This window comes from Anabrus simplex, chromosome 2 (genome assembly GCF_040414725.1).
Source record: "Anabrus simplex isolate iqAnaSimp1 chromosome 2, ASM4041472v1, whole genome shotgun sequence".
Taxonomy (NCBI): domain Eukaryota; kingdom Metazoa; phylum Arthropoda; class Insecta; order Orthoptera; family Tettigoniidae; genus Anabrus; species Anabrus simplex.
In genome coordinates, this window is record NC_090266.1 from 197,082,297 (window position 1) to 197,102,344 (window position 20,048).

At 41.3% G+C, this 20,048-nt stretch overlaps 1 protein-coding gene across 5 annotated transcripts in view; it reads left to right on the forward strand.

Annotated features, from left to right (window-relative positions):
- twz (BTB/POZ domain-containing protein twz) overlaps positions 1-20,048 on the forward strand; it is a 210,955-nt gene that overhangs the window by 142,493 nt on the left and 48,414 nt on the right. The window lies entirely within an intron of this gene.

Below are 20,048 nucleotides of genomic sequence, written 5' to 3' on the forward strand. Positions count from 1 at the left end.
AACATTCTGTTGTTAATTTCTAAACTTGCATATGCAAGTGGTTCAAAAAGAGTATACCATAAGAAACGAACCCCAAAATATTTTTCCTCTCTCCTAAAGAAAAGACTGATTTGTTGATCACATCCTTATTCCTGGGAGATCTTCGGTATCTTCTTCTTTGATTGAATCGTTTCATGAAGAACAAGCAATAGGCCTTTCAGTAACCACGTGGTACTACGATATATGCCGATTATCTGGCTGAGCAGCAGTCATCTTTGCAGGTCAAAGCTCCTGATGGGTTCTACGTGCTGATTGGTTGATCGACTGATGATTTAGATGTGATAATTAGAGATGGATTATTGATAACGTAGTCTTATCAAGGAGAAAGCATGTCGTTGCTGTTACTACAATACATCGTAACCCAGCGACAATCGATATCGTTTTTCGTCTATTGAATGGAAAATATCGATCCTCAGATGTCTATGGAACCTAATAACGCAATGAATATAGTTTTTCGTGCTAATAGCAAAAAACAACCACTTATCTTTTAACACGCATATTTCTGTTAAAATTTCTCGTAAGTTCATTTTCAGTTTTTAGTTATTTGCATCATTATAGTTTTCTATGTGCGTTGACATGGCCTTTTTATTTTATTATAATTCACATAGAAACGTTGTGTTCATCAGTATTTTCCCTTTCCTAAGATAAAATTAGATTTCTCGAGATACGATGTTTAAGATTAACAGCGACGACATTTGTATACATCTTCAAGCACTTTTATTTCTTCCTTCTTTCTTTCTTTCTGTCTTTCTTTCTTTCTTTCTTTCTTTCCTAATCTGTTTACCGTAAAGGGTTGGTTTTTTCCTGGGGCTCAGTGAGCGATCCCACCTCTACAGCCTCAAGAGCAGTGTCCTGGGGCTATGGGTCGGTGGTATACAACTGGGGAGGAGGATCAGTACCTCCCCCAGACGGCCTCGCCTGCTATGCCGAACAGGGGCCTTCTAGGGGGGTTGGGAAGATAGGAAGGGATAGACAGGGAAGAGGGAAGGAAGAGGCCATGGCCTTAACTTGGGTACCATCGCGGTATTTGCCTGGATGAGAAGTGGGAAACCACGGAAAACCACTTCGAGGATGGCCGAGGTAGTAATCGAATCCCCTCTACTCAGTTGACCTCCTGAGACTGAGTGGAACCCGTTTCAATCCTCTCGTACCACTTTTCAAAGTTCGTGGCAGAGCCGAAATCGAACCCGTGCCTCTGAGGGTGGCAGCTAATGACACCAACCACTACACATCAGAGGCGTTAAATTCCTTCTAAAAGTGTTTTTGACGTCAAGTTGTACAGTTAAATGCTTCGTTTACAGCGGACTATTTCCATCAAACTTCCCGTGCTTGAAACTTGAAATGTGAATAAATATTTCAGAATTTCGGAGTGTACAATTTTACTTTTGATGCACGTTGTAGTTTACTATATACGAGCTTACTATATACCCGCACGTCCACACCTGTATTGTGTGAACATTCAAGAAACTGTCGATTTGCAGGAGCGATGATTTGCTGACCATCACCTACTGTGTATTGTGCCCTTCTAAGGCACCAAATGCGGTGATCTCTTCTCTCTTCTATGCGCCGGCTGCTCCTGTAATAAATGACATATAACACATACTCACCGCTGCATGTAGACTCTTCATTCTCAGTCGTGCCCGTTCGATATCCCCGGTGAGGCCACCTGCTGATTGAGGAGTGAGGGAATGAAAAGAAGGGGGTAAACTAACTAAAATGACGGTACCCAAGACTGAATTAAAGTATAAAATAAAAGACTAATTTATTCAAATAAAATGCTGAACGTAAATTGAACTAGTGAAAAGTGTAAACTAAATGAAAATAAATGACTAATAAAATATTAAAGATTGAAGGTCTGCCTTCCAAAATAATCATAACCTGCCTAAAAGAACTGACTGAAGGTCAAACACCTTAATTAAAATACGCCAGACTATCTTGACACTGTCTTCAAGTTAATAAAATGACTCCGTTAAACTCTGGTCAGAAAAACCACCTACTTGAAATACAAAATTACATAACAGAGAAACTGTCTCTCAAATATTCAAATTAATAAATTTAACATAGTTGACTCACAACAAAGTAAATTAAATTCTGTTACGTCGATCAATCCACTGACTTATAAGAGTTATTAAATGTTTATCACATGGCTCATTTGGGAAAAATACCCAAATTTACATAATCTTGGACTGCATTAAGCAAGTGTATCACTTAAGGAAATAGTTCTTAGAAAACAGAACAAAACAACCATGAACATCACTTCATTTCCTACATGACCATCGTCTTATTCAAATACCTCCTGGTTAAACAAAATCAAATATTGACACATCACTCTGAGTGTATCCAACCACTCATTTAAAATTTCACTCTTCATTTACGTGTCTGTGATAGACTGGACTTCTAAAATATAAGCAGAAATTTAGGCCAAGTGCCTGATGTTAACATTATCGAATGATAGCGATCCTTGTACATTAAAATTTCTATTGACTTTGCCGCTAACTGCATTTCATCATTAATTCAATATTTGTGGTATCACCACTAGATGGAGGCAGATACCATCTTATTTACCATTTTATTGCGGCAGTTTTTATACAATTGGTTCATTTAAAGATCGCTTCATTCCAAATAAAAATGTAGTGGATTTTAAAAGAAAGTTTGGTAATTACTTATATGCCTGGTATGAGCATACCACTACTACTTCGACGGTGACATAATCGATGACCCAATAAACCTAACATCTGAAATGGTATTTACATCATTACTTTAATTAACGGAGAAACACTGCTCCGAAGTGAACACAGAAATCAAAACAAACTAGCCTAGCTGCACTTATCTATTTATAACAAATAAAATATAAATAATTCACATACGCTTGCGTCCTACAAATATACGGTAAAAGTACAATCAGAAAGGAAAACAAATAAACAACTGGATCCCACCATCGCGGCCTATTGGAAAATTAAATAAGGATAGAAATGCGCAAAAACAAACACGGAGTTACCAGAAAAATATACCCCGCTGCGAATAGCAAAATATTGCGAATTTGACGGCAATCCCAAATTTCAGACGACAAATGTCTGGACATAAAATTATTTAACCTTGATGGAAAAATTACTGTTATTTCACGTCAATCCGTGATTCTACATAAATATTCAAAACACATTGACTCGTCTCTCTGTTCACATTGTACTCTGGCTAGCATTATTTGTCGAGCATCTATTCTCCCTGGAATTATTTAAACAAATACAGGCTCCTGCCTGTAGTATCATAACCCATGTCGTAACACATTTAACGCACGTGGTTAAATTCTTCATTCCACAATTCTTATTTATTCATTTATTCGCGACGTCATTATTATTCATATTCTCACAGTACAGCCTCGCTCGTATCCGGCGGGCAAAAATATCTGTCGTGCACATTACGACTTCTTATGTAAATTCAAGACATGGTTCAAATATCATATTTCCATCATCAACGTAGATCATCAGGGATATTCATCTAGCTCGAACTCTCGATCATTCACTGTTAACACATCACGAAATCACAGAGCTGACTCATCAATGGCGCTCATCGTTACTATAAAAAAAAAAGAATGACGAGATTGCCTCTCAAAACACAAATGTTGAAACATGCGTAACCGCAACTACAGAAATAAATATTCGCGTCTACCCAAAAATCGTCGCAAAATACGCGGGATAAATACAAATCGAAACCGGTCATCTGAAGGATGATTCCGCAACATAAAACACTCTGAAATGCGCAAAATAGTGAAAAAAATAAACCTTGAAATCATCGCGGCGGTGTCCATAACATCACAACTCCAACAAAAGACAAATATAACTCAAAAACCATCGATCTAAAATCATGATGAATAATAATAATAAACTGACATTACACTCGTAGATCAAAATCATAGCTGCCTAACTGTCAGAATAACATACTGCAGAAATCAACCATAAAATACACGCAAACAAACATCTACTTAGACAAAGCGCACAAAATAAGCCTATCTGAAAGTGCAACAGAAACATTATTATTATTATTATTATTATTATTATTATTATTAGAATTATAAAACTGTGAATTATTTACAACCCTACTTAGTACTCTAAACTACACTGATCATCGATTTTGCCACGGTCCTACATATTATTTACATTATAATGATGCTCATACCTGATGTTGGAGGAAGCAGGTCGGTTCACCCACCGGCCCCCGTCATGGTGAAATTAGAATTCCATCTTCAAGCTGATGTGGTATTCCAAATTTATACACACGCAAATTTGACACATTCTTGCCATGCCGTGACACACGATTATTCTTAGCATAAAACACTCGTATTTCTCTCACTCCAGTGAAAGTTTAGAAGAAATGCCACTGCCTGTTGTGTAGACGGATGGTCTCCTCGCTATCTATCTGCAAGATCACCTGGTGGCCTGGTCGCCGATCCCTCAGCTTTGTTTACCTTACAGCTTATAGTACATTAACCCTACTGGGGCATAACTGTTCCGTCAAGTTTTTGCTATTGCGGTCTGCATTGAAGAAAGTCAAACACCTTCCCGGCTGTCTTACTAGTTTCTGCCCATAACATCTCGCTTGCCAAACAGTTTATTGAATGGTAGAAACAAGCTAAATATCGTTTCTGTTGTGGAGAAAATTTTATACTGATCTCACAAATAACGCTCCCCGCTGGTTAGAAATGTTGTTATGTCTATGCTGGAAAACATGGACTTGTTTCCCTCGACTAGTAATGTGAGCTCATTTAAGTTTAGAGTGTAATTCTTGCCTGCACTCCCTGCCTTTACAGTAAATGTCTGTGAAAGTGTTCATTTCCTGAAATGCATATTCTCCCAAGTAAATAATACCAGGCTTTCTAAAAATGCCTCCAAGTGTCTAATCGCTTTCTTACCAGCCAAAATAAAACTGATTAAAAATGCATTTGCTGACACACTCTGTCACTCTGTCAAACGTAGATTCACTGAGAATACTGAAGTATCACTAAAAGTACTCAAGACAATAACTGAGAAATAGAAAACACTGAGAACGACTGCGAACTTGGAATGACTGAGTAAGACTCAAAACACTGAGAAGTAACTGAGAGTTGATTCACACTGAGAAGTAACTGAGAGTAACTGAGAGTTGATTCACACTGAGAAATACTGAGAGTAACTGAGAGTTCGACCCTGTGGTCGCTGGGTTTTTATAAAAATTTCTCCCACCACCTGGAAAATAGTTCCGTGGAAGGGATGTGGCGTAATGATCTAGTCCTTGGGAGCGCTTTCTCGTACATCCGTAGGTTATGGTTTTCACAATTTGTACTCAAAACTTCCTAAATTCTGTCCGACTCACATGTGATATTGCGCCGTGGGAGATGATCATAGGATAGTCCACACGATGATGCGCGTCCCTGGTGTTATTTTCTTCCGGGGGATGGCCTCGTTCCGCCATGCTGACTCCTCATTCCGGGTCCCATTCCTCCTCCGTTTGAAGTTGAATTTTATTAATTAGGCACTGATTAACCACGGATTGACACTGATAATTCACCAAATATTATAAAGCAGTTAGGACACTATTTTTCACTACCACCTCGGGCTTCAGATCACGAGATACTGTTAGTAGATCTCCCGGTATGACAGCTCATTCAAATTTAGAATATTCTGATTGGCTGAGACTTTCGCGCTCTTCCAAACGTGGTGCATCCGCTTCTTCCCACGAATTGGCGGTTACAGTCGTTGGTCCTCTATTGTCCTAGCTAAATAGGTCAGGCTTCACCGCGTGCTTTTCTCGTGAGAGCGGACAGCAAGTGACCACTCCCAGGCGGTGTCATAAAATTTATTTGAAGGGTAGTTTACAATCTGGTCGTGTCTAGAGAAAAGTTCCATGGATTCTCTCGCCGTCAGGCTGGCGCCAGAAATTTCCTTTGTGACTGCTAGTTTCACAGCCTCACTGTGGTATCTCATATGTGAAATATTCAATTTAATTATGAATTAAATTAGGCAAATTCGCTTATGGGTGCAATGCCCCCTTACGCCGTTAGAAATCTTACGCGATAGTGGAAGATTTCTCGATTCAACCAATGATATTCTAGACATACTTGCAGCCATAAGCGAATGTATACTCCTAACTACGAAGTATACCTCTGCTTATGTCTGAGTTTTCCTCTGATTTCTCTCTCTAAAAGTTTGTTCTCTTTCTCGAGGTCATCTGCAATCTGTTTCATGACTGCTAGTATCTCGGCTGAGCTCTGTTCGCATTCCGGACAATTCTCTTCTGTCTGTTGATCTGTCTCAATCTCGAAATGACTGTCGTCTCCTGGGTTCGTTGATAGGGTTTCCTCATCATCTTCTTCTTCTGCTTCGGTACATGGGTCATCCTCATCATCTTCTCCTTCCGTGCCGGAACTTGCGTCTTCTCCTGCGTTTGAGCTCCTTGGTTTTTCCACGAGGTTCACTTGAGCTGCGCCTGGTGCTATTCTGTATTCTTTAAGATTTGCCGCATTCATGATCATTTCATTTTCTCCATCTAAACTTCTTATTTTATATGCATTGTTTTGCAGATCCTGGACAATGCGGTAAGGACCGATGTACAATGGTGCGAATTTTGCGTAATACTTCCTTTCAGGATCGGAGATGGCTGGTCTACGGATCAATACCATTTCACCTTCCCTTAATGGCTTGCGGTATTTTTTTTACGAACTCTCCTCAGCCTGCGGTCAGCTTGCTCTCTTAAGTGCTCCCGTACCTGCTGTGTACATAGTTCCGGAGATAATTGGGGTTCAGGCGGACAGTTGACGACTGGGCTCCACGTCCTGGCTGGTTGTAAGCCATTATGCACTGTGGCCGGGATTTTCGCTGTTGCTTCATGGCCAGTATTATTTATGCAGTCAGTGATCAATGGGAGAATATCGACCCATCGCCAATGTTGTTCTGGGATATAAATTCTGCTGAATTTTGCGATGACTTTCATTACTCTTTCTGCCGGGTTCGACTCTGGGTGACGTGTTGAACTCAGAATATGCTGTATTCCTAATTGCCTTAAACCTGTTTTAAACTCTGCGGAGGTGAACTGTGTTCCGTGATCTGTTAATAATTCCTCCGGTTTTCCCATGGCCGGAATTATTTCTCTATTAATGCATCTTAAAACTGACCTAGTATTGGCCTTTTGCATTGGAGACAGGTTTGTAAATTTGGAAAATACATCCATTGTGACTAATATGAACTGGTTGCCTCTCCGTGATTTCGGGATTTTTCCCTTATGTCCGAGCTATATGATGGAGTCCTTAATTCCAATTAGGAAGATATTCCTTCTTCCTAGCACCTGTTTCCTTGTGTGGGGGTGCTTCTGGGTTTAGTGGTCTGCGGTCCTGGGTTTCTCTCCTGGCTGGCTGCTGGAATTCGTGGCTTCCGTCTCCTGTGATGTCCGGATTCATATCTTGGGATTCGATCGCCTGTTTCCACGGATCGCGCTGCTGTTTGTTACTCAGGTCTTTGATGTATCGGCGCCCCTCTTGGTACCTTGGGTCCGAGTTCCTATCTCGCTGGTAATTCCTCCTCTCATTCCATCTCCTTTCAGGATCGCGATAGTAAGGCCTGTCTCTTCCTGCATTTTCCCATCGCCTTCTGTCACGTGAGATGTACCTCCTTTGGTACGGCTGCCTGTCTTGGTAGCGCGGTCGCCTGTCTGGGTAGTTAGGTTTTCTAAACCACGGACGTTGGCTTTCTTCCTCCTGGCGTCTCGTGTTCGTCTCTCGCCGCGATACAACACCTGAATTCGGGCCGTTTACCTGCGCATTGCCTCGTACATTTTCATTGGTGGCATTAGCTAGGTAAGCCCTATGTTCCTGCGTTTGCCTGGTCGCTCTCTGCGGTACATTATTAGTGGATGTAGCGTCTAGCTCCCTTAGAATAGCCTCAACTTGGGTTGGATCATCGACCCTCGCTGTAATGAGCATTCTCTGCACGTCCGACGGAAATTGTTTGATTATCGTCTGAACGATCTCTGCGTCAGATACTGGAGAATCTAACTGTCTCAGTTTGACGAGCTGTGTTAGAAAGAAGTCTAAGTATCGTGTGGGCTGTGTCGACATGTACTTGCGAGTGTACAAGTCCATTCGGAGTGCTTGTTGTGTGGATAAGGACCAGTACCTTTCGAGAAAAGCCTTCTCGAAATCTGCGAACGTCTTAAAAGTATCTACGAAACCGTAGTACCAGGTCTTCGCCTGTCCTTCGAGATATTTTTCTACTATGCGTAGTTTCTTTTCTTCAGGGGCTTTAATGTCTTGGAAATACTGTTTCAACTCCCTAAGATAGACTTTTGGTGTTATTTGTGACGTTCCACTGAATTTCTTCGGCTGATCGTCACTCATACGCACGATGTTTATGATTTGCGTGGAAGCTTCAGTTCTTTGCGTACTTTCGGGCATTGTCCTCTCCATGTTAAATATTTGGGTTATAGGCTCGCTCTGTGTCGGTTCGTGCTGCTGTATCCTACTTTCTCTGGCTACTTGGGACTCGGCCTGTTTGTCAACTAACATCTTGACCAAGGTCGACAAGTTTTCGCTCTGGGTCTTAATTGCCTGGATTTTTCCCTCTATGACCTCGTTAACTTCCTGTCTTACTGACTGCTCGCTGAGTGTAATCGCACCCTCAGTCTCTGCTATCTTTTCTGTCAGTTCGGTTAACCTCTTTGTAATATCCTCGGTCTCCGACTTTAAGGTCATGATTTCGTGGCTCGTTTTCTCCTGGGTCTCTACAACCTGTACGCATACTTTATCCATTTCCTTCCTATTCTCATCCTCAATTTTATCTATCCGCTCCTCCAAGAGTATCATACCTCGAGCTAAGTCCTTGCCTTGATCTTGCACCATTACCCTAGTTTCCCTCATACTTTCCTCAACAGTCGCGCTGTGGCTGTCTAACTGCTCTTGTATCTGTGCTTGTGCATCGGCTAACTTCTTTATCTCTTCCATCGTCTCCTGCCTGTTTGCATTACACGCCTGCATGAGTTTATCCTGGTTCTCCCGTAACTCCTTTTTCAGTTCGACCTGGCTTTTTATGAACCTCTCTTCGAGTTTTACCTCATACTGTTTAAATTCTTCCAAGACCTGTCCGTGTACTGCCTCTACTTTATTCGCAAGTTCGGTTTGGCTACTGTCAACCTTGTTCCCAATTTCAATAGCTAATTCTGTTTGGCTGCTTTCGATCTTATTCGATAGTTCGGCCTGACTTGATTTCAACTCATCCTGACTGGTTTTAAATTCCATAGCTAATTCTGTTTGGCTAGTTTCTATCTTATTCGACAGTTCGGCCTGACTTGATTTCAACTCACTAGTTGTTACACTTAAATCGTTAATGGTTTTAATCAACCTGTCCCACTGCTCCTGGCTAATCGACATTTTATATGCTGAGAGAATACGACTGAGACCTTCAGGTTCCCCAACATACTTCCATCACATGCAAGACACAGTAATCACCAATACAAAACAATTTTATCCTAAACTTGGATAAAATTATACACAACATATCATTTATAATTAATACCACTACTTGTCAAACAGTTTATCACAGCATTCGTATTTATCAACACTCAGTAAATCTATGTTCATGGCTGTTAGTCTGGGTACAAAATAAATAAAATGTAAAACGCACAGTCCCGGGGATAAGCAAATCTAGCCCCTAAAGGTGGGCGACACGCTTTTCACTCCTCACTCCGGCCCCTGTGCCCTTCTAAGGCACCAAATGCGGTGATCTCTTCTCTCTTCTATGCGCCGGCTGCTCCTGTAATAAATGACATATAACACATACTCACCGCTGCATGTAGACTCTTCATTCTCAGTCGTGCCCGTTCGATATCCCCGGTGAGGCCACCTGCTGATTGAGGAGTGAGGGAATGAAAAGAAGGGGGTAAACTAACTAAAATGACGGTACCCAAGACTGAATTAAAGTATAAAATAAAAGACTAATTTATTCAAATAAAATGCTGAACGTAAATTGAACTAGTGAAAAGTGTAAACTAAATGAAAATAAATGACTAATAAAATATTAAAGATTGAAGGTCTGCCTTCCAAAATAATCATAACCTGCCTAAAAGAACTGACTGAAGGTCAAACACCTTAATTAAAATACGCCAGACTATCTTGACACTGTCTTCAAGTTAATAAAATGACTCCGTTAAACTCTGGTCAGAAAAACCACCTACTTGAAATACAAAATTACATAACAGAGAAACTGTCTCTCAAATATTCAAATTAATAAATTTAACATAGTTGACTCACAACAAAGTAAATTAAATTCTGTTACGTCGATCAATCCACTGACTTATAAGAGTTATTAAATGTTTATCACATGGCTCATTTGGGAAAAATACCCAAATTTACATAATCTTGGACTGCATTAAGCAAGTGTATCACTTAAGGAAATAGTTCTTAGAAAACAGAACAAAACAACCATGAACATCACTTCATTTCCTACATGACCATCGTCTTATTCAAATACCTCCTGGTTAAACAAAATCAAATATTGACACATCACTCTGAGTGTATCCAACCACTCATTTAAAATTTCACTCTTCATTTACGTGTCTGTGATAGACTGGACTTCTAAAATATAAGCAGAAATTTAGGCCAAGTGCCTGATGTTAACATTATCGAATGATAGCGATCCTTGTACATTAAAATTTCTATTGACTTTGCCGCTAACTGCATTTCATCATTAATTCAATATTTGTGGTATCACCACTAGATGGAGGCAGATACCATCTTATTTACCATTTTATTGCGGCAGTTTTTATACAATTGGTTCATTTAAAGATCGCTTCATTCCAAATAAAAATGTAGTGGATTTTAAAAGAAAGTTTGGTAATTACTTATATGCCTGGTATGAGCATACCACTACTACTTCGACGGTGACATAATCGATGACCCAATAAACCTAACATCTGAAATGGTATTTACATCATTACTTTAATTAACGGAGAAACACTGCTCCGAAGTGAACACAGAAATCAAAACAAACTAGCCTAGCTGCACTTATCTATTTATAACAAATAAAATATAAATAATTCACATACGCTTGCGTCCTACAAATATACGGTAAAAGTACAATCAGAAAGGAAAACAAATAAACAACTGGATCCCACCATCGCGGCCTATTGGAAAATTAAATAAGGATAGAAATGCGCAAAAACAAACACGGAGTTACCAGAAAAATATACCCCGCTGCGAATAGCAAAATATTGCGAATTTGACGGCAATCCCAAATTTCAGACGACAAATGTCTGGACATAAAATTATTTAACCTTGATGGAAAAATTACTGTTATTTCACGTCAATCCGTGATTCTACATAAATATTCAAAACACATTGACTCGTCTCTCTGTTCACATTGTACTCTGGCTAGCATTATTTGTCGAGCATCTATTCTCCCTGGAATTATTTAAACAAATACAGGCTCCTGCCTGTAGTATCATAACCCATGTCGTAACACATTTAACGCACGTGGTTAAATTCTTCATTCCACAATTCTTATTTATTCATTTATTCGCGACGTCATTATTATTCATATTCTCACAGTACAGCCTCGCTCGTATCCGGCGGGCAAAAATATCTGTCGTGCACATTACGACTTCTTATGTAAATTCAAGACATGGTTCAAATATCATATTTCCATCATCAACGTAGATCATCAGGGATATTCATCTAGCTCGAACTCTCGATCATTCACTGTTAACACATCACGAAATCACAGAGCTGACTCATCAATGGCGCTCATCGTTACTATAAAAAAAAAAGAATGACGAGATTGCCTCTCAAAACACAAATGTTGAAACATGCGTAACCGCAACTACAGAAATAAATATTCGCGTCTACCCAAAAATCGTCGCAAAATACGCGGGATAAATACAAATCGAAACCGGTCATCTGAAGGATGATTCCGCAACATAAAACACTCTGAAATGCGCAAAATAGTGAAAAAAATAAACCTTGAAATCATCGCGGCGGTGTCCATAACATCACAACTCCAACAAAAGACAAATATAACTCAAAAACCATCGATCTAAAATCATGATGAATAATAATAATAAACTGACATTACACTCGTAGATCAAAATCATAGCTGCCTAACTGTCAGAATAACATACTGCAGAAATCAACCATAAAATACACGCAAACAAACATCTACTTAGACAAAGCGCACAAAATAAGCCTATCTGAAAGTGCAACAGAAACATTATTATTATTATTATTATTATTATTATTATTATTAGAATTATAAAACTGTGAATTATTTACAACCCTACTTAGTACTCTAAACTACACTGATCATCGATTTTGCCACGGTCCTACATATTATTTACATTATAATGATGCTCATACCTGATGTTGGAGGAAGCAGGTCGGTTCACCCACCGGCCCCCGTCATGGTGAAATTAGAATTCCATCTTCAAGCTGATGTGGTATTCCAAATTTATACACACGCAAATTTGACACATTCTTGCCATGCCGTGACACACGATTATTCTTAGCATAAAACACTCGTATTTCTCTCACTCCAGTGAAAGTTTAGAAGAAATGCCACTGCCTGTTGTGTAGACGGATGGTCTCCTCGCTATCTATCTGCAAGATCACCTGGTGGCCTGGTCGCCGATCCCTCAGCTTTGTTTACCTTACAGCTTATAGTACATTAACCCTACTGGGGCATAACTGTTCCGTCAAGTTTTTGCTATTGCGGTCTGCATTGAAGAAAGTCAAACACCTTCCCGGCTGTCTTACTAGTTTCTGCCCATAACATCTCGCTTGCCAAACAGTTTATTGAATGGTAGAAACAAGCTAAATATCGTTTCTGTTGTGGAGAAAATTTTATACTGATCTCACAAATAACGCTCCCCGCTGGTTAGAAATGTTGTTATGTCTATGCTGGAAAACATGGACTTGTTTCCCTCGACTAGTAATGTGAGCTCATTTAAGTTTAGAGTGTAATTCTTGCCTGCACTCCCTGCCTTTACAGTAAATGTCTGTGAAAGTGTTCATTTCCTGAAATGCATATTCTCCCAAGTAAATAATACCAGGCTTTCTAAAAATGCCTCCAAGTGTCTAATCGCTTTCTTACCAGCCAAAATAAAACTGATTAAAAATGCATTTGCTGACACACTCTGTCACTCTGTCAAACGTAGATTCACTGAGAATACTGAAGTATCACTAAAAGTACTCAAGACAATAACTGAGAAATAGAAAACACTGAGAACGACTGCGAACTTGGAATGACTGAGTAAGACTCAAAACACTGAGAAGTAACTGAGAGTTGATTCACACTGAGAAGTAACTGAGAGTAACTGAGAGTTGATTCACACTGAGAAATACTGAGAGTAACTGAGAGTTCGACCCTGTGGTCGCTGGGTTTTTATAAAAATTTCTCCCACCACCTGGAAAATAGTTCCGTGGAAGGGATGTGGCGTAATGATCTAGTCCTTGGGAGCGCTTTCTCGTACATCCGTAGGTTATGGTTTTCACAATTTGTACTCAAAACTTCCTAAATTCTGTCCGACTCACATGTGATATTGCGCCGTGGGAGATGATCATAGGATAGTCCACACGATGATGCGCGTCCCTGGTGTTATTTTCTTCCGGGGGATGGCCTCGTTCCGCCATGCTGACTCCTCATTCCGGGTCCCATTCCTCCTCCGTTTGAAGTTGAATTTTATTAATTAGGCACTGATTAACCACGGATTGACACTGATAATTCACCAAATATTATAAAGCAGTTAGGACACTATTTTTCACTACCACCTCGGGCTTCAGATCACGAGATACTGTTAGTAGATCTCCCGGTATGACAGCTCATTCAAATTTAGAATATTCTGATTGGCTGAGACTTTCGCGCTCTTCCAAACGTGGTGCATCCGCTTCTTCCCACGAATTGGCGGTTACAGTCGTTGGTCCTCTATTGTCCTAGCTAAATAGGTCAGGCTTCACCGCGTGCTTTTCTCGTGAGAGCGGACAGCAAGTGACCACTCCCAGGCGGTGTCATAAAATTTATTTGAAGGGTAGTTTACAATCTGGTCGTGTCTAGAGAAAAGTTCCATGGATTCTCTCGCCGTCAGGCTGGCGCCAGAAATTTCCTTTGTGACTGCTAGTTTCACAGCCTCACTGTGGTATCTCATATGTGAAATATTCAATTTAATTATGAATTAAATTAGGCAAATTCGCTTATGGGTGCAGTATAGATATCGCGACTATTTGATGATACTGCATCGACAGAGGTCACAGGGCAGAAATCTCTCCCTGTGTAAGTGGCTATAACATCCCAAGCTTCGTACAATTAAAACATTGACAGCCGTTTGTTCCATTTCGTGCCGGCCTGCTCTCAGAGCACTTCTTCTTCTTCTTCTTCTGCTTCTTCTTTATCTACCGCTTTTCCCACACCCGTGGAGTCGCGGGTGCAAACTGTGTGGTACATGTGGATTTGGCCTTTTTTACGGCCGGATGCCCTTCCTGACGTCAACCCTATATGCAGGGATGTAATCACTGTTGCGTGTTTCTGTGGTGTTTGGTAGTGTAGTGTGTTGTGTGAATAAGAAGAGGAAAGTGTTGGGACAACGCTGACCATTCAGCCAATAATTCGGACTCTGTTCCTAGACCACTGTTCGTAATAAATTTAAACTTGACATTTTAAGGAAGGACAACAGCTCGTTCACTGCACCGTTAAGGTGGTAGTCTAATATAAAACTGTTCTATTATCGAGACTAGTGCGATTCCGTGGCTGAATTGTCAACGTTGAGACCTTCCTTTCAGACGGTCCCGAGGTCGATTCCCGGCCGGTTCGCGGATTTTAATCGCGTCTGATTAATTCTTCTGGCTCGGGGACTGGGTATTTGTGTTTGTCCAAACATTTTCCCCTTCATTCTCAGACAGCACACGACACTACCAGCCACCACAGAAACACGCAAAATGTTACATTCCTCTACATGGGGTCGGCGCTAGGAAGGGCATCCGGCCGTAAAGCAGGGTCAAATACACAGTTCGCATCCATGACTTCACAGGTGTGTGAACACCGTGAGAAGAAGAATATTCCCTTATAAAGATTAAATTAGAGCATTTAGGTGTATTTTCGAAGCCTCCGTGGCTCATTCTCCAGAGCGCTGGCCTCTCACCGCTAGATACCGTGGTTCAAATCCCAGTCACTCCATGTGAGATTTGTGCGGGACAAAGCGGAGGCGGGACAGATTTTTCTCCGGTTACTCTGGTTTTCCCTGTCATCTTTCATTCCAGCAACACTCTCCACTATCATTTCATCTGTCAGTCATTAATCATTGCCCCAGAGGAGTGCGACAGGCTTCGGCAGCCGGCACAATTCATATCCTCGCCGCAAGTTGGGGGCTTCATTCATCCCTTCCCTGACCCGGTCATTGACTGGAAAACAGGTTGTAGGTTTTCACTTAGGTATATTTTCGATGAACATTCGTCATCGTGGTCTGGATACCAGTCGGCGGCTTTTTACCCTATTTTCCCGAATTCTGTTCTCTCCAGCTTTGAACATGACAACATCAGTCAACTATGCTATGTAATCAAACCAATAAATAATAATAATAATGTTATTTGTTTTACGTCCCACTAACTACTCTTTTACGGTTTTCGGAGACGCCGAGGTGCCGGAATTTTGTCCCGCAGGAGTTCTTTTACGTGCCAGTAAATCTACCGACACGAGGCTGACATATTTGAGCACCTTCAAATATCACCGGACTGAGCCAGGATCGAACCTGCCAAGTTGGGGTCAGAAGGCCAGCGCCTCAACCGTCTGAGCCACTCAGCCCGGCCTATAAATAATACATCAGCTAACTCATTCCGTACTAAAACTTTTATTACAAAATGTTGTGCAAGCTTTTGTGTGAGTTATACAATAATTAGTTCATTTTCATTATAACTGATGCTGTAAGTCAAGAGTGCATGAGATTGGAACAATAGATTTTAGTTGCCTATGTTCTAAATTAAATCAGCAACTTCGGATGAACGAATGTATACCTGTTTTAAAAAATCTACTTTCCGGACAATGTTATAAATCACTGCATAGGTGGTGGTTGCGTGGCACAGTTAGGTATACCATACTACCTGCTTGAAACGGCTTCTATAGGTTTCAGTTACATTTAATCTGATGTGTTCCATATGACATGCAATAATATTTATATAAGTATGTGTGCATCAAAATGAATCGTGGATTGTTCAAATACTGCTGAGCTCCCCTTTGCGGTAGACCGACCCGCCTACCATGTTTTATGTTGCTGTGAACATTGTCACACTAGACACGTGTTTAGATAGAAGAAGTTAGAAGTTTGCGTGATTGTTAATATCGTGATCATTGCCACAGGGCCTCAAGTTTTACGTGGAATCTGAACCACAAGGAAGTGACGTATCATTTCAAAGACCCCGCAAGCATTCACCGGGATTCGAACCGCGGCTGCCTTGGTGAGAATCCAATCAGAACGCCACGCTGCTATCACCTATTCGTGTTAATATGGTTAAGATGAAAATCTACAGCCTGTTTCCAGTCATTCGACTGGATCAGGAATGGAATAAATGAAGCCTCCGTCTGGCAGCGAGGATAGGAATTGTACCGGCTGCCGAAGCCTGTCACACTACTTCGAGGCAATTATTAATGACTGACAGGTGAAATGAAATGATATTGGAGAGTGTTGCTGGAATGAATGATGACAGGGAAAACCGGAGTACCCGGAGAAAAACCAGTCCCGGCCTCCGCTTTGTCCAGCATAAATCTCACATGGAGTGACCGGGATTTGAACGATGGAACCCAGCGGTGAGAGGCCGGCGCGCTGCCGCGTGAGCCACAGAGGTACTTGTTAATGTGGTAACGATTTTAATTTCAACATAATTCGTGTCCTGTTTCAAATATTCTAGTAACTTATACCTTGAATCAAAATTCACTTGAACACTATTTTACACTTGCAGTGACCGAGCTCGATAGCTTCAGTCTCTTAAGTGCAGCCAGTATCCAGTATTCGGGAGATAGTAGGTTCGAGCCCCACTGTCGGCAGCCCTGAAAATGGTTTTCCGTGGTTTCCCATTTTCACACCAGGCAAATGCTGGGGCTGTACCTTAATTAAGGCCACGGCCGCTTCCTTCCCACTCCTAGGCCTTTCCTGTCCCATCGGTCGCCATAAGACCTATCTGTGTCCGTGCGACGTAAAGCAACTAGCAAAAAAAAAAAAAAAAACACTTGCAGTCAATAGTCAGTAATTAATGAACAGAAAATAATATACTCTGTCAGTCACGATCGACCAGAAAATAGGGGCAGAGTACTCATTTATTATAATCATAACTGATTCATTCAGTTACTGCTGTTATAAATCAAATACTACAGAAATTCAGAAAAGCTGATACGATATTTCGACATTTTTTGAACAGTAAATCAATAATAAGATTTCTTTTTTTAACGACGGTCTGCCTATCAGAGGCAGTTCACCCAAAAATATTAGAAACGAGATTTCCGCTTTTGGAGAGGCATACGGCCCTGCGGTTCACTCAGCCTACACCAAAAATGAGTACGAGGCTTCCTGGCAGCAAAGTTTTCCACACAGGGCTAACATCTATATCCTACTTAGTATCGAGATTACGGGTGTCAGAAACCTTTACCTTCACTCCTCCAAGACCTTCTTCATAAACTGTATGGAGAGGTCTTTGCTTTGATTTCTTGTTTTAACATCTTTTCCATTGCTTTACATCTTTCCAGATACTCCAGGATGTCGGAACTTCGTCCCTTTCTCTCTCTTGTTGAGTATATGTGCGTGTACTCACCTGTTTAAGAGAGAGGTTATCCACTAAAAGTATAAAAAGTATTCTCGTTCATGCTTTCTTGTAAGAATGTTAAGTCATGTTCAGTAGACCCGTATGCATCCAAAGTCTGTCAGACAACCTGTATGACTCTAATGTCTGTACTGACGTTTGCAATTTTAATTAATTGTGGATATTAACTTGAGACTGAATTGAAAGATCACAGACAACTCCTTCTTGGGGTGTCCAGAAGTAATAATAATAATAATGGCGTATGGCCTCCGGAGAGGCCTGGTGCAGGTCTTTTTCTAGTAGACGGCCTATTAGGCGACCTGCATGTCTGTGAAGATGAGGGTCTTACCTAGGATGATTTCTAATGTTGAATACGCCACACACACCCAGCCCCCGAGCCATTAAAATTAACCAATTAAGGTTAAAATCCTCGAATCGGCCGGGAATCGAACCCGGGACCCTCTGAACCGAAGGCCAGTACGCTTACCATTCAGCCAACGAGTCGGACTCCAGCAGTAATAACTGAGCTTGAGTGGTCCCCTGTTCCAGCCCTTCAAACCAGTCATAAATTCCTGTCAGGTTTGGAAATTGAAAACCTCCACGGCTCACTCGGTAGCGCTTCGGCCTCTCACCGCTGGGTTCAGGGGTTGAAATCCCAGTCACTCCATGAGAGATTTTTGCCGGACAATGCGGAGGCGGGACAGGTACTCCGCTTTTCCCTGTTATCCTTCACTCCAGCAAATTCTCCGATATCATTTCATCTATCAGTCAATAATCATCGCCCCAGAGGAGTGTGACAGGCTTCGGCGGCCTTCGGAATTCATATCCTCGCCGCTAGATGGGGGCTTGATTCCTTCCATTCCTTGCCCGATCGAATGGCTAGGAGCAGGCAGTGGATTTTTCATTTGGAAATCGAGGAAGGAAACTAGCAAGCTATCTCTGAGACCAGCAATGTTTTACGGGTGGTACTTAAATGTATATCATTTTAACTTACATAGGCCTAGGCTACAATTTCATTTGAAACGCTAGATGACCAGACAAAGCTTTTGTTTAGATACGGTTGACTTTAACATATGAAACTTCTTATTCTCTTTCTCAATCCCTACAATTCTTATATGCATTTCTTTGAAATTAGTTTCTTTCTATACCAAATATACGCTGGACTGGACTACATACAATTGGACTGCTTTCATGTTTTCACTTCCTTCAATAATAACCATCTTAAGAATATTATTAAAAGCAAAGCTATTTTCGTCCAGGCTATGGACACTCTTGGACGGGTGGCAGGCAAAAGCTTCCACTATCCGTAACCTCGTGAAGGGGGAGAGGCTAGTTAGATCTATTCCCGGCTACATTTGCCCCCAAGGATTAACCTGGTATTCATTATTGGTGCAAGCTGAGTGACCCCAGGGCCCCGTGCCTCTTCAGAGGATGAAATCTCGTTTCAGCATAGTCCCAGTTCTTGACGGCGAATCGAAATCATGTCCTGCGGGGTGAGCCGAGCACTCATTTACTGTTTCGGCTTTACTTCTGTAGTTTTGATTGATATGATTTCGGTGATGTTAATAAGCTTGAAAATAAACCATTGAACATGTGACTGCACTTTCGTGTGGGCAAAAAGGAGCGACTGAACATTCCACACATCCACCTGTCATTAAAGTTGAACCTTTCCAACGATAATGTATACATCTAGTAGCTCATATGATGTCCAATATGCCCTATACTCATGTAATGAATATTTTTGATGATGTCTCATACACGTCACCCCTATACGTTACCAGTACAGTAAAACCTCGATAAGACGCTCCGGTGTATGGCACTATCCCAGGTATTACCCGATGTTCTGCCCATAGGAAGTCATTATAAAATACATCGTCATATCGCGTTTCACACCCGTTTAAGACGCTCTTTTATGAGGGAATATTCTTTGGTTAACTTTCAGCACAGTTCAGGAGACTTTTTTTTTTGCTAGTGGCTTTACGCCGCACCGACACAGATAGGTCTTATGGCGACGATGGAATAGGAAAGGCCTAGGAGTTGGAAGGAAGCGGCGTGGCCTTAATTAAGGTACAGCCCCAGCATTTGCCTGGTGTGAAAATGGGAAATCACGGAAAACCATCTTCAGGGCTGCCGACAGTGGGATTCGAACCCACTGTCTCCCGGATGCAAGCTCACAGCCGAGCGCCCTTAGCCGCACGGGCAACTCGCCCGGTAAGTTCAG